Source organism: Bos taurus, chromosome 8 (assembly GCF_002263795.3).
Source record: "Bos taurus isolate L1 Dominette 01449 registration number 42190680 breed Hereford chromosome 8, ARS-UCD2.0, whole genome shotgun sequence".
Classification (NCBI taxonomy): Eukaryota; Metazoa; Chordata; class Mammalia; order Artiodactyla; family Bovidae; genus Bos; species Bos taurus.
In genome coordinates, this window is record NC_037335.1 from 97,097,973 (window position 1) to 97,111,151 (window position 13,179).

Consider the following 13,179-nt stretch of genomic DNA (forward strand, 5'->3'; position numbering starts at 1 on the left):
GAGCCTAACCCAAACCAGCCTCAACACAGAGCTCCAGGCAGCTGCTACCAATAATTTAACCTTGGCTTTCAAGACAAACTTAGTTTTAGTTGCTCAGTCATGTCTGACTCTTTACAACCCTGTGGACTATAGCCTGCCAGGCTCCTCTGTCCATGAAATTCTCCAGGCAAGAATACTGTAGTGGGTTACCATTCCCTTCTCCAGGGGATCTTCCTGACCCAGGGATTGAACCCAGGTCTCCTGCAGCCACCAGGGGAGTCCAAAGCAGACTTAGTAAATATTTTTTTGCTAGGCCAGTTTTACCAACCTCTCTAACTAGTACTCAAATAACTTTACAGCCTGAGTAGAGGGGTTCTCGACGTTTTAATAATATCTTGTAGCACTTGGCCATCATCTTCAATCCACCATCACATGAAACCTATTTTAGGAATGACGGGGTTTTGGAATTGAACTTTCATGGGCCTCTTGAGCAGTTCTTTTCAGACTTTATCATCTTGGTAAAGGCAGAGTCTGATTTGTCAGTAGCTAGTCTAGATTGGGACCTGTGATTGTACATTACTGACAAGCTCCCAGGGGCTACTGAGGCACCTGAGCTGCAGTCCACACTTTGAACAGCAAGGCAATAGGCCACGTTAGGTGTTGACTCATAAGAGAAGAGAGGAAAATTTCAGACAAACAGGAACCTAATAGGGCTCACAGTGTTCTAGAGACAAGTTGGCAAGATCCTCAGCCACCTGGACAAGCAACCCAGGATGATGTAACTGCCATGCAGACTCATGTTGTGAAATAGATGAGTAGCTTGAAGAGAATTCACGCTCCCTACTCCCATTGCCTGGTGTGCAAGTTGCTGTTCGTGAGCAGACAGGGCGATGGCAGCTGGGCCTCTTGCATTGTCATCTGGGGAGAGAGGCAGTGAATGGGCTGCCAGAAGGCTTCTTGAGTCAGCTGGGATGAGGGCAAGAGAAGGGGGAACTTGCAGTGTCCCAGGAGCAGAGATAGAACCAGGGGGTTGCACTCTTTACATTGGCAACTCCAGCTTTCTCGGGCCCAGTGGTAATCCTGGAATGGCAAGCAATCAACCAGGGGTAACCTGTGTAACTCTCCTCTTTGCCTTCTCACTCAGGTTCTGCAGAACCTACCTGTTCAAGCAGCCTCTGCCGGTGGAGAGAAGTTGAGTGAAAGATGATTTGTTTTGGGGCTCTTTCCATGCACATTTCATATTGGACTTGACTCTGGCTGGATTCAAAGCATATTTAGATAAGCGCCTGAAGGCTAAAGTTGTACTTGATTACTAAAGGGGGCAGATAAGAACGTTGTTGGGGGGAGGCTTCCTTGGGGGTTCAGAGGTTAAGACGCCGTGCTTACACTGAAGGGAATGCGGGTTCAGTCCTGGTTGCAGAATTAAGATCCTGCATGCCTTGCTGCGAGGCGAAAACATTAAAAAAAAAAAAAACCTTTTTTGGTAAGGGAAAATGTAAAAAAGCAAACAAAAAATAAAACAAAACAAAAAAACACATTGGGGAATAGATACCACCACACAAACCTCTTTGATAATCCACATCTTATGAGAGGCTGCATGGTGTGATGAAAAGGGAGTTTAGATTTGCATCTGAGCTCTGCACCTAACACCTCTGTGACCTTAGACACGTTACTTGATTTGTTTGAATCTTGTGTTCTTCATTAGCTAAATAGTATCTCATCGAAGACTTAATGGGAAAATTAAATGAGGCAATGGATATGCAAGAGCTGAAAGCAAAGCCTGCTTGGTTCCCAGGGCTCACCTTCAGAGGCCTCCTTCCCAGCTCCACTGGGCACTTACCCTCTAACGACACAGTCTCTTTTGCCCAGGAAGAGCAGAGCAAGGGAGCCACTGACCCGCCCGACCTCTGCTGGACCACCTGCCTCTTCCGTCCCATTGGCAGCACCCCACCAGACAGAGTCAGCTAATGGGAAATACATGCTTCTCCTCAACTGGAGAATGGAAACGGTGAGATCCTCCTCCGGGCCTTGAGGGTTTCATGAGCCACTGGATTTGGAAATATCTAGGGTGACCATCCATCTTCTCAGGTGTCTAGAACTATCTCTGTATCTGATGCCCAAGTGTCGAATCTCACTTGGACACTTGTTGTTGGAAGCTCTTGTTGCTGACTAAATGAGGGCTGGAAACACAAGAGTTGCAATGGGTTTTCTCTTTGCCCTCCATATTTGACCAGGCTTCTTTTTCCTACCCTTGTCTTTGTGGGGACAAGAGGAAATCCAGGGAGTTCTAATGATTGAAGGGAGAGAGACTCTGGAGCAGGAGGAAAAAACCTCCCTGATAGAAGAGTACTCTCTCAGGACCACATGCATCAGTGCCCACCATCAGCTACCTGGCTCCATGCCAACCCTACCAACGCCCAGGCCACTGACTCACTCCCACCCAGGCCTAGACCTGTGCTCACACAGTGCATGGAGAACCCGCTCCCCCTTTCTGGCAAAGGGGCAGCAAAGACTTCCTTGAGAACATGGAGCCCACGTGGGCCTCTCCAAAGCCAGAACCTTGCTGGGCCTCAAGGATTGCTCAAGCAACTCTCTTCCTCCTCCTCCTCCTCCTCCTCTTTTTTTGCCTCTTATGGAAGCTGTACTGAGATTAAGCAATGCTCAGGAATAACTGGGTCAAATCAGCCGTGTGTAGCGGGGAGGAGACAATGGGACTGCGTAGGTGGCTGCGTTTCAGGCGGCAGCCGACACACCATTAACCAAACAGGAAAATCGGGAACGTCTGCTTGCTGATGACTCAATTACCCATCACTTACTGGATCAAGCTCAGCTCCACTCAGAAAGCCAGGTCGCCTTCCCTGCCACATCCCTCCACACCCCACCAGCCACCCCCATCTTCAGCCACATGGAGCTTCTCAGTGCTCCTGGCCATGGCGACTCTTCATGCCTGTGTGCCTTTACCCTTCTCCTCGCAGCAGAAGAAACACTCCCTCTCTATTGCTCTGAAAACTCCCTACCTCTGCTTCTCTGCGAAGGTGTCTCCAGGCAGAGTCAGTTTCTTTCTCTTCTGTGCACCCAAAGCACAGAACTTGTGTTACCATCAGTGCTTCCCAGATCTTCTAGCTCATGAACTATGAGCACCTCAAGGGTGGAACCGTGTCATACTCATCTTTGTATCTGCAGAGCCCTTCACACCATTGGGTTCATGTGAGCTGCTAAATAAGCATGTCAAACAGATGAATGAACAAATGAATGCATAATGGTAGGAGGGTTGGCTATGGGGTCAAGATACCTTGATTGGTACCAGCAACCACTGTGTGATCTTTTTTTTTTAATTTTTACATTTTGAAAAATTATTTATTTATTTAGCCACATTGCATTGCACGTGGGATCTTAGTTCCTTGACCAGGGATTGAACCCACGCCCCTTGCATTGGAAGCATGAAGTCAACCAGTGGACCACCAGAGAAGTCCCCCATTGTGATCTTGACCAAGTCACTTAACCTCTCCTAACCTCACATGCCTCATCAATGCGATGGTAATAATGATACCCACACTGCCTACCTCGTAGGGCTGCATTGAGGACCCAGTGACATAATTTCTGATAAAGCACCTTATGAGCTAAAAAGGGAGATACGTGCACCCCAATACCACAAAGTCTCCTAGACTGATCAGGTCTCCAAACTTTCACTCCTGAGCGAGGTGAGTACTGGAAAAAGGGGCCTCCCGCTCTCTGAACTCTCCAAGAATCTGTCAGCAGAAGGAGCTTTCAGTGCACGCACGGAGACAGATGTATGTGCTTATATGGAAATGTGTTTTTAACAAATATAACATGAGAATGGAATTCTTTTTTCCCCACATCAAGCCTTGATAGCTAATTAATTCCACCTGGAGGAAGGAGCCAGGCTCTGGGCAGAGAGGAGTCCTCCTTCCATGTTTGGGAAAGAATCTACGGTAGCTACCGCGTGGGCATCTGGAGAAAGGCAGCGGATACACCAAGTCATTGGTTTTGAAGGATCTCAGGGATTATTTAGTCTGACCTCATCCTTCATGGGCAACCCAGAAGGGGAGCATGTTTAGCTCAAGAAACTGAGACATGGCAGAACTGGGCATGACCTCCTTTCTTTCTGCTGCTCTTTCTCCTTCACAGCCAATTTTCCCGATCCCAGACTCTGATGACATTTCTTAGCTAGTGTCCATGGATGGTTGTTAGAGCAGCCTGTGGACAAAGTTAATTATCCAAGGAAATACTATGTATAGCAGGCTTTATTCTCCTCTCAGCAAATATCGTGCCCACATGAATGCTTTCAAGGTGATGACCCTGGGCGCCCTCTTGCCTTCCTAATAATTGCCTTATAAATTAATTCCTTATACATCGCCTCTGAAGCACCGAGTGCCTGGATAGACACTGAGCACTGTGCTGAACTTTGCAACAATGAGGCGCAATGTCTAAGACTGCAATGAAGGGTACTGTGGACTGGTTCCCAGGAGATCTGAATTCCGGCTCCTGAGCCTGCTACCAGCCAGCTGTGGCACCTTGACAGCACACTTCCATCCTCTGAACTGCAGTTTTCAAATCTGTGAGATAAGGCTGAACTCCTTCATAGTTTCAGGTCTATGAGATGAACTAGGATTCTGGATGCTTACATGACAAGAATGGGAGGAAGTTGCATCCAGATCTACTCTCTTAATTCATTCTCTTAATGTCACTCCTGACTCAGGCTCAGTCACTGGGTGGGGTTGGGTCAGGGGCTGTGTTTCTTACAGCATTTGAGCAGTGTGTTAGGCACGGTAATAGCTTCAGCTGGGAGCCAATTCAGGGAAGCCACTGTACCCTCCCCTCTTCTCTGTCATAAACCCCTGGATGCTGAGGGATCAGAACGGTTGCCTTAGCCTCAGTCACAATTTTGGTTTGTTTGTTTAATGTTGTTCTGTTATTCTTTCCCTTTTGCCCTATGTGCTTGCCTTTGTTGCCACCTTCTCCCCTGGGCAACTCATGAACGCCTATGGCTGCACCTTCCACTGAGATGCTGAGGCTTCTCAAGCTATTCTCCTGGCCCGGGGCAGAACCTCGTACTCTTGGTTTGCCCACTGCTTGCTCTTCTGCCAGTCTTCCCCATATTGGTAATGAGGCCACATTCAACCCCTTGACCAAGTAGAATACTAGACATCACCCTTGGTGCCTCTCCTGTCCTGCCTATCCCAGTCACCTCCTTCCTTAACCTAGATCATGTCCTTCCTTTCCTGTTTCTACCATTTTTGCTCTGGTTCCTGCTGTATCAACTCTCCCCATGACCACTTCTTTCCCCATATTGTTGTTCAGTCACTGTTGTGTCTGACTCTTTGCAACCCCATGGACTGCAGCATGCCAGGCTTCCCCGTCCTTCACTGTCTCCTGGAGTTTGCTCAACTGATGTCCATTGAGTCCGTGATGCCTTCTAATCCATCTCATCTTCTGTCATCCCCTTCTTCTCCTGCCTCTTAACCTACCTTCTTGACGACTGTGCTGCTAAATCGCTTCAGTCGTGTCCAACTCTGTGCAACCCCATCGACGGCAGCCCACCAGGCTCCCCCATCCCTGGGATTCTCCAGGCAAGAACACTGGAGTGGGTTGCCATTTCCTTCTCCAATGGATGAAAGTGTAAAGTGAAAGTGAAGCCACTCAGTCATGCCCGACTCTTAGCAACCCCATGGACTGCAGCCTACCAGGCTCCTCTGTCCATGGGATTTTCCAGGCAAGAGTACTGGGGTGGGTTGCCTTTGCCTTCTCCCTTGACCACTGTACCAGCCTCTTAACCTACCGTCTTGCTTCTTCCTTAGCATCTCTTCTTTCAGTCTATCCTTCACACTGGAGCTCAGGGCAATGGGTCTCATCCTTGATGCAACTGAGATCATCTGGGGGTTTTTCACCCCACTGATGCTGGGATTGCACACCCACCCCAGGGACTCTAATGTGATTAGTGTGGGGTGTGGCCCAGTATGGAGAGTTTTTAATGTTGTCAGCTGATTCTAATGTAAAGTCAAGTTTGAGGGCTACCATGCTAAATTAATCTTTCTGAAACAACTTGCAGGGTAAAGTCTAAACTGTGTACCTGGCATTACCTAACCATTCCCAACTAGGACACAGCCTCCCAATACCTTAACTTCAGATGATTACAGTCTATGGGCATGGATGAGACCTCCTCTCTCATAGAAGATGGAGATAGGCAGAGAGGCGGATGCAGTGGTCCAGGTGTGAGATGATGGGCAAAAAATAAGGGCAGATAGAATAGAAGGGCAAGTTCCACTGACCCTTTTGTTCTGTCTCAAGCCCAGAGGCATCCTTAGTAAAAATGTTCCTGGATACAAAATTGGATATCCTTTCTCCTAATTCCACTTCATCGTATATCCTTCCAGCAAGAGCGAACTTGATGAAGCAAGCATATCACCTTAACTGTTCTCTTAGTGAAAGGGAGGGCAGGAAGGACAGCGTAATACCAGAGCGGGCCCCTGGAAAACCATTGTGCATGCACATTAAGTCCCAAAGATGGTCCAAAACAGTTCTTTGTTTCCCTTTCAAGTAGCCTCCTGGGCTTCTAAACCTACCTAAGTTAGACATCAAGGTTGTCTTCTTCTCTCTGCTTGCTCCTCTTTCCGTCAAGCAGTCCTCTTGGGTTTTTATGTTTATTTAACATCTTAGCTCTCCCACTCCCAGGGTTCTGCTCATTTTTCTCTTGGCTCTGATTCATGCTTAACCAGTTGCGTACATCTGGTTTCCCTTGACTGAGCTGATGGGAGGTGAGCTGTAGGGACTCTTGGAACCCAGGTCTGCATGACTCCACAGTCCGTGTTCTTCCCACTGTACCAAGAACCCTTTACTAACTTTAGTTTTCTTACAAATCAAGGCTTTTCCAAGAGCAGTCTAATCTGAACAGCACGAGGTCATAAAGCAGACGTGACCTCAGGAGTGAACATTTCCAAAGCCTTGTATTTTCCAGATCAACGTCTTGCGGTGAGGGGTCACAGTTCTCATGGGATTTCTTAGAGGAGCATTTTTTTAGAGTCAGCATGAGGGAGCAGAAAGTTCAGGGTTAGGAGCCAGTGAAACAGCAAGAGTCCTCAATAACAGGCCAGGTCAGCTTGAGAAAGTCACCCTCTTTGAGCCTCATTTTTCTTATCAATAACCAAGGATAATATGTTGGCTTTTGTTCAGTTTACTGTGAAGATCCTATGAAAGAATGTCTGGGAAGGTGCTTTTTAAACTGTGCAGAACTCTGAATGCATAAGGCCTTGCTGTTCTATCTGCAGATGCCAACAGTTGATGCCTGCAGTGAATCGTGAGCTGGAGGCGTTAATTTCAAATGCCAAAACTGACCAGGCATGGGCTTCGTCAAGTAGCTCGTATGGTTTTCTAACAAGGGATCATAATTTGTCTTGGGACATCGAAGAACTCTTGTAAAACAGTGCTATACAGGATGTAACATATTGAAGATTAAGATATATGGGCATGATACCCAGATTTACAACATGCTGGCTGTTTTGCAATTTGAAAATCTGAAACCAGATTTTGGAAAGCAGCGTTCCTCTTCCAGCCAAGCAGCACAGCCAAAGACAGAATTCAAGGGAGAAGGTCCAATGGGTGCTTCTAGAGTCCAGTCTGGGTTGGTAAACCCAAATGTCCACAGGGTGAGGCAGGAGGGGTGAGGCAGTCGTGGGGTGGACTGGGCTTCTGAAGGGTCATTACGATGGGTAACAGCTACTCAATAGCCACCCATTGTGGCCATGTAGGAATTGGGCTCCATGCACCAGACTTTCGGATTTTTCAGGAGAAGCTGGAAATATAGGTTTTTGTTTGTGCGTGTATGTGAAATTTCCATTTTTAAGTGCTGGCAGTGGAACAAATTTGAAACATGGGTGGGCCAAAGCAAACAGATGTGCTGACTGGATTTAGCCCTTGGGCCACCCACCACTAACTTCTAATCTGGGCCAACTGGCCACCCTTTAGAACTACCTGGGGGAAGGTTTCAGAAATCTCAATGCTCAGGCCTTATCCTGAACCAATTAAATCGGCATTTCTGAGAGTGAGACTCAGCATGTATATAAATGAAAACTGGCCAGGTGATTCCAGTGTTCAGCCAAGTTTAATAACCAGTACTTACGAGCCTTGCTACTTAAAATCTAATCCTTGCCTTAAAAGCTATAGGACTGATAAAAGAAACTGAAGTAGATATAAATAAATGGAAAGATATCTCCTGTTCATGGACGAAAATAATTAATGTTGTTAAAATGTCCATACTACCCAAATCTATAGATTAGACTCAGTCCTTATCAAAATTCCAATGACATTTGTTTTCACAAAAGTAGAATAAACAACCCCAAAATTAGTGTGGAAGTACAAAAGACCCTGAATAGCCAAAGCGTTCTGGAGAAAGGAGAATAAAGCTGGAAGCATCATACTTTCTGATTACAAACTATACCATAAAGCTATAGGAATCAAAATACTAGGACTTCTCTGGTCCCAGTGGTTAAGAGTCCATCTGCGAAAGCAGGGGACACAGGTTTGATCCCTGATCCGAGAACCCAGATCCCACATGTCACAGGGCAACTAAATGCATGCACCACAGCTGCTGAGCCTGAGCTCAAGAACCCATGAGCCACAGCCACTGAAGCTTGCACGCCCTAGAGCCTGTGCTCTACAAGAGAAGCCTTTGCAATGAGAAGCTCATGTACTGCAACTACAGAGTATCCCTTGCTCGCTGCAACTAGAGAAAGCCTGTGCACAGCAAGGAAGAGCCCGTGCACTGCATCAGAGACCCAGTGCAGCCACAAGTAAATAAATAAATACTATGGCTTATGAAACACTATGGAACTGCCTTAGAAATACACACATAGACCAGTGGTACAGAATCAAGAGCCCAGAAATAAACCCACACATATATGCAAAGAAATAGAGGAAAACAACAGAATGGGAAAGACTAGAGATCTCTTCAAGAAAATCAGAGATACCAAAGGAATATTTCATGCAAAGATGGGCTCAATAAAGGACAGAAATGGTATGGACCTAACAGAAGCAGAAGATATTAAGAAGAGATGGCAAGAATACACAGAACTGTACAAAAAAGATCTTCACGACCCAGATAATCACGATGGTGTGATCACTCACCTAGAGCCAGACATCCTGGAATGTGAAGTCAAGTGGGCCTTAGAAAGCATCACTATGAACAAAGCTAGTGGAGGTGATGGAATTCCAGTTGAGCTATTCCAAATCCTGGAAGATGATGCTGTGAAAGTGCTGCCCTCAATATGCCAGCAAATTTGGAAAACTCAGCAGTGGCCACAGGACTGGAAAAGGTCAGTTTTCATTCCAATCCCAAAGAAAGGCAATGCCAAAGAATGCTCAGACTACCGCACAATTGCACTCATCTCACACACTAGTAAAGTCATGCTTAAAATTCTCCAAGCCAGGCTTGAGCAATATGTGAACCGTGAATTTCCTGATGTTCAAGCTGGTTTTAGAAAAGGAAGAAGAACCAGAGATCAAATTGCCAACATCCACTGGATCATGGAAAAAGCAAGAGAGTTCCAGAAAAACATCTATTTCTGTTTATTGACTATGCCAAAGCCTTTGACTGTGTGGATCACAATAAACTGTGGAAAATTCTTCAAGAGATGGGAATACCAGACCACCTGACCTGCCTCTTGAGAAATCTGTATGCAGGTCAGGAAGCAACAGTTAGAACTGGACATGGAACAACAGACTGGTTCCAAATAGGAAAAGGAGTTCGTCAAGGCTGTATATTGTCACCCTGTTTTTTTAACTTCTATGCAGAGTACATCATGAGAAATGCTGGGCTGGAAGAAGCACAAGCTGGAATCAAGATTGCTGGGAGAAATATCAATAACCTCAGATATGCAGATGACACCACCCTTATGGCAGAAAGTGAAGAGGAACTCAAAAGCCTCTTGATGAAAGTGAAAGTGGAGAGTGAAAAAGTTGGCTTAAAGCTCAACATTCAGAAAACGAAGATCATGGCATCTGGTCCCATCACTTCATGGGAAATAGATGGGGAAACAGTGGAAACAGTGTCAGACTTTATTTTGGGGGGCTCCAAAATCACTGCAGATGGTGAATGCAGCCATGAAATTAAAAGACACTTACTCCTTGGAAGGAAAGTTATGACCAACCTAGATAGCATATTCCCAAGCAGAGACATTATTTGCCAACAAAGGTCCATCTAGTCAAGGCTATGGTTTTTCCTGTGGTCATGTATGGATGTGAGAGTTGGACTGTGAAAAAGGCTGAGCGCCAAAGAATTGATGCTTTTGAACTGTGGTGTTGGAGAAGACTCTTGAGAGGCCCTTGGACTGCAAGGAGATCCAACCAGTCCATTCTGAAGGAGATCAGCCCTGGGATTTCTTTGGAAGGAATGATGCTGAAGCTGAAACTCCAGTACTTTGGCCACCTCATGCGAAGAGTTGACTCATTGAAAAGACTCTGATGCTGGGAGGGATTGGAGGCAGGAGGAGAAGGGGAAGACAGAGGATGAGATGGCTGGATGGCATCACTGACTTGATGGACGTGAGTCTGAGTGAACTCTGGGAGTTGGTGATGGACAGGGAGGCCTGGCGTGCTGCAATTCATGGAGTCGCAAGGAGTCGGACACGACTGAGCTACTGATCTGATCTGATCTGATATACAGTCAACTAATGCTCAACAAGGGAGCCAAGAATACTCAACGAGGATAGTCTCTTCAATAGATAGTATTGGAAATGCTGTATATCCACATGGAGAATGAAACCAGACCCCTATCTTACATCATTTACAAGTCTTAACTCAAAATGGGTTAAAGACTTAAAGATAAGACCTGAAACCATAAAACTCCCAAAAGAAAACACATGGCAAAAGTTCCTGGATGTGGGTCTCGGCAATAATTTTCTGGGTGTGACAACAAAAGCAGGAGAAACAAAAGCACAAATCCACACCTGGGACTACATCAAACAGCAAGCAACTGTCAACAAAATGAAGAGGTAACCTAAGGGATGAGAGAATGTACTTACAAACAGAACACCGTATAAAGGGTTCATATCCAAAATTTATACAGAACTCATTTAATTGAATAGCAGAAAAATCAAATAATCTGATTTTAAAATGGGAAAAGGACCTGAATAAATTTTTTTTTTCTAAAGAAGATATACAAATGGCTAACAGTTACATTCTCAACATCACTAATCATCAGGGAAATGCAAATCAAAGCCACAGTGAGATATCACCTCACACCTGTTACAGTGGCTCTGATCAAAAAGACAAGAGATAACAGATGTGGGGGAGAGAAAACCTTTGTGCACTGTTGGTGGGAATGTAAATTGATACAGCCACAATGGAACAGTATGGAGGTTCTTCAGAGAATTAAAACAACTAACGTATGATTCAGAGATCCCACTTCTGGGTATTGATCCAAAATAAATGAAATTATTTTCATTTATTTTGGAGGTGCAGAGAGATATCTACACCTCCATGTTCATGACATCATTATTTATAATAGCCAAGAACTGGAAATAACCTAAATGTTCATTAATGGATGGATGGATGGATATAGAAACTATGAAAATGCACACACTCACACAAAAATAAACAACATAGAACACTGCTGCTGCTGCTAAGTCGCTTCAGTCGTGTCCGACTCTGTGCAACCCCATAGACGGCAGCCCACCAGGCTCCCCTGTCCCTGGGATTCTCCAGGCAAGAACACTGGAGTGGGTTGCCATTTCCTTCTCCAGTGCATGAAAGTGAAAAGTGAAAGTGAAGTTGCTCAGTCGTGTCTGACTCTCAGCGACCCCATGGACTGCAGCCTACCAGGCTCCTCCGTCCATGGGATTTTCCAGGCAAGAGTACTGGAGTGGGGTGCCATCGCCTTCTCCGAAATAGAACATTACTCAGCCACAAAAAGGAAAAGCTTACATTTTGCAACAATGTGCACTTCAAGGGCATTATGCTAAGTGAAATAAGTCAGACAGGGAAAGAAAAATATTGTATGATCCCATTTATATATGGAATCTTAATAAAAAACCCAAACTCATAGAGACAAAGAACAGATTGGTGATTTCAGAGACAGCGGGTGGGGTGGTGGGGCTGGGCAGGCAGCAGGGGAGGTGGGGGGGAGGGTGGGAATTGGTAAAGGTGATCAAATAAGATGAATAAATCATGAGGGTCTAATGTGGCTATAGTTAACAATACTGTATTGTATACTTGAACATTTCTCTGTTTTTAACATTTTAATTTGTTTGTTTTTAATTGAAGGATAATTGCTTTACAGTATTGTGTTGGTTTCTGCTCATCAACATGAATCAGCCATAGGTATACATACATATGTTCCCTCTCTCTTGAACCTTCCTCCCACCTCCCACCCCATCCCAGAAAATTTCTAATAGAGAGCAGACCTTAAAAGTTCACACTTAAAAGTCAAAATATAACTATGTGAGGTGATGGATAATCTTATTATGGTAATCATTTCACAATATATACATATATCAAATCATCACATCAAGAGGGAGAGGGGCTAAGATAGCATAATGCTAAGTGAAATAAGTCAGGCAGAGAAAGACAAATATAAGATTTCACTTCTGTGTGGATCTAAAGAACAAAATAAATGAACAAACACAGCAAAACAGAAACAGACTCATAGATACAAAGAATAAATAGGCGGTCACCAAAGGGGAGGGGAGTGGGTGTGAGTGGAATCGATGAGGGAGATGAAGAAGTACAAACTTCTAGCCGTGAAATAAATGAGTCACGGGAATGAAATGTACAGCATGGGGAATATAGTCAATAATACTGTAATAACTTTGTGTGAGGATAGATGGTAACTAGATTTATCATGGTGACATTTTGTAATGTATAGAAATATCAAATCATTAGGTTGTGCACCTGGAACTAACATTCAATTATACATCAATAAAAAATTTTTGAATAAATAAAAATTAAAAGTAATTACATCAAAATTTTAAATGAGCTTGACTAAACTCATTCTTGTGGTGCACACGTGGCTGGTAATACAAAAAGCTACATCATGTCTTCCGCTGGGAAGCTACTGACTCCAACCTGCCTGCACTGCACGGTAGCTCCTGGTAACTTTCTCTGCCACCTGGAAGGCTGTTCCTTTACGCTAGCTTCTGACAAGTTTCTTTGCCATCAGTAGGCTGCATAATCCTGTAACAACCACGT